The following is a 2,467-nucleotide window of genomic DNA, read 5'->3' on the forward strand; positions in this document are numbered from 1 at the left end:
TGTGATATTGTTTTATTATTCTCTCAAATTTACCATTTTTTTTAGAGTGACAAATTAATTTGGGGTATATATCCTTTTGAGAGAGTCACTCTTTATCGTGAGATTTTTAGGTTTGATGTATCATTCTTAAAAGTGACTTGATTAATGTAGCTCTGATGATTAATTATTTTACAGGATTTTACTGAACTGTTTTGAGCGGGTGTGATTTTCTTTAGGCTGAAGATAATGCTTATACTTTTATTTGATTGTTGTCATTAATCTGATGGAAGAAGCAAACACAATTTTTAAAAAAATGATTTTCAATTTGAGTTTGAATTTTTACTAAACTTTTATCGCTTAAATTGCTAGGGCCTAGCAATAAGGTGGTTGGGGGGTGTGATTGACACTAAAAAATGTACATTTAATAAGAATGAAATTATTAGTTTTTCACTTATTGTGTCGATTAATGCGTTCATTATTTTTAAACTATTTTAATACTCCCCAAATATATTTTATGTTAAATTAATTCATAATTTGTTAATTTTTATCTTGTAAATATTTTTCAGGAATAAAGATAGAATTGGAATTGAAAGCGGAAATAAAGAAGAACTACTGGAACAAAATTGAAGAGATGTAATAATAAATAATAAATAAAATAAAAAAAAAATAAAAAAGAACAAAAGAACAAAAACATGTTGGTGATGGTCAGGAGGCCATTACGCCTCCTGACCATCACACATTTCAACACACTTATATATTTTAAAATAACAAATAAGTAATAAAATTAAAAAAAAAGTTAAAGGCAATTGTTGCCTATAAAAAGGTGACGCGACGGAGAAGCTGGGGCCGGATTTTTTAAAAAGCCGAGAGAGCTAATTTGAGAGCTGAAGCCGAGACTGAAGATTTTCTTTCTTTCTTTGTTTCTTTTCTTTTCTTATTTCCGTTTGTATCAATTTTCTTTGTAATATATTTCAAAAAGTTTATCAAATAAAAAGAGTGTTGTGTTTTCTTTCAATATGAGTAGCTAATTTTATTAAGCTGAGGTAAATGGTGAAACTCAATGTTTTAAACTATTAATTATTATTTTCTCAAATGAGTTTTTAAGTTTATTTAATTCTTTTCTAATTATTTTTATGTCATGTTAATTTATAAATCTCACTGGATTTTATGGTATTTTAACATAATGTCGACACATTAATATAATGTGGTACATTAGGTACTTTATTCTATATTTATCTACACACATAGAATTAAATGATATAATAATTAATTGGTAAAAGTGAGGCAAAATATAAATGAGAGAGTATTAAAATTATAGTTTGAATACAGAGAGTGGATCCTAAACCTTAGCTTATTTTTAAATCAATTTCAAATAATTTCTTTGCCCCGTAATTAATTTTCTTAGTTTTACTAGATTTAAAACTCCCTGTGGTTCGACCCCGTTCTCACCGGGTTATATTATAACTAGACACTCTTATACTTGAGAGTAATACACTTTTGAGTCGTGTCATGTGTAGTTAATAAGAAGATATTTTTCTTTTTTTTTCTTTTGTTTCCAATTTCCTTATATTATACTTTACAAATTTATTAGATGAAAATGAGTGTCTTGCTTGCCAATATAAGTGGTTAATTTTCTAAACTAAGGTATAGGATGAAGCTCAAGGATTTAAATTATGGATTGAATTACTTTCTCAAGTGAGTTTTAAGTTAATTGTTTTTAATTACATGTTTATAAGTTATATTTTTTATCAGTTATTTTTATTCCATATGAATTTGTAGATCTAGATCTTTTTGAATCAATGTCAGTGTTTATTTCAGGACTCTAATAATTTATTTTAATTTATTTCCTGTTAAGATTAAGTTTTCTTATTGCAATTAAGTTTGCTCAAAAACATAATGAGAACCACCTATTAATAATAGCTCATCACAATCCTAATTCTAATTTAATTAGAACCTTAAATCATAATTACAATAAGAAAACCTAATCCTAACTGGAAACAAATTAAAATAAATTGCTAAAGTCCTAATAATTTAGACCTAATGTTGACACACCCGTACAATAGTGAGAGCACTTCAATACAACTAGGGGTGGGCATGGGTTGGTTTTGGTTGGATTTTAAGTCAACCCAAACCAAACTATAAAAATTTGGATCCAACCCAAACCAACCCAAATATTTTTAACCCAAACCAAACCAAACCAAACCATTTGGGTTTGGTTTGGGTTTGGTTTGAATTTTATTATCAAAATAATTTTTATTTTAATAAAATTTAATTATATCAAAATTATAATAATTATTAATTGTTATTAATTATTAAATTGATATTAAAATATAAAAAAATATAGTGGATAAAAATTATAAATTTTACAATAACTTAATCCTTAAATTAAAGAATACTACAAAATCAAAATAAAGTTTAATCACAAAAATTATTATTTCTCAATAAATAAGAACGTACACTTTAATAATAAACTTTTACAAACATGACA

The sequence above is a fragment of the Citrus sinensis genome, chromosome 5 (assembly GCF_022201045.2).
Source record: "Citrus sinensis cultivar Valencia sweet orange chromosome 5, DVS_A1.0, whole genome shotgun sequence".
NCBI classification, from domain to species: domain Eukaryota; kingdom Viridiplantae; phylum Streptophyta; class Magnoliopsida; order Sapindales; family Rutaceae; genus Citrus; species Citrus sinensis.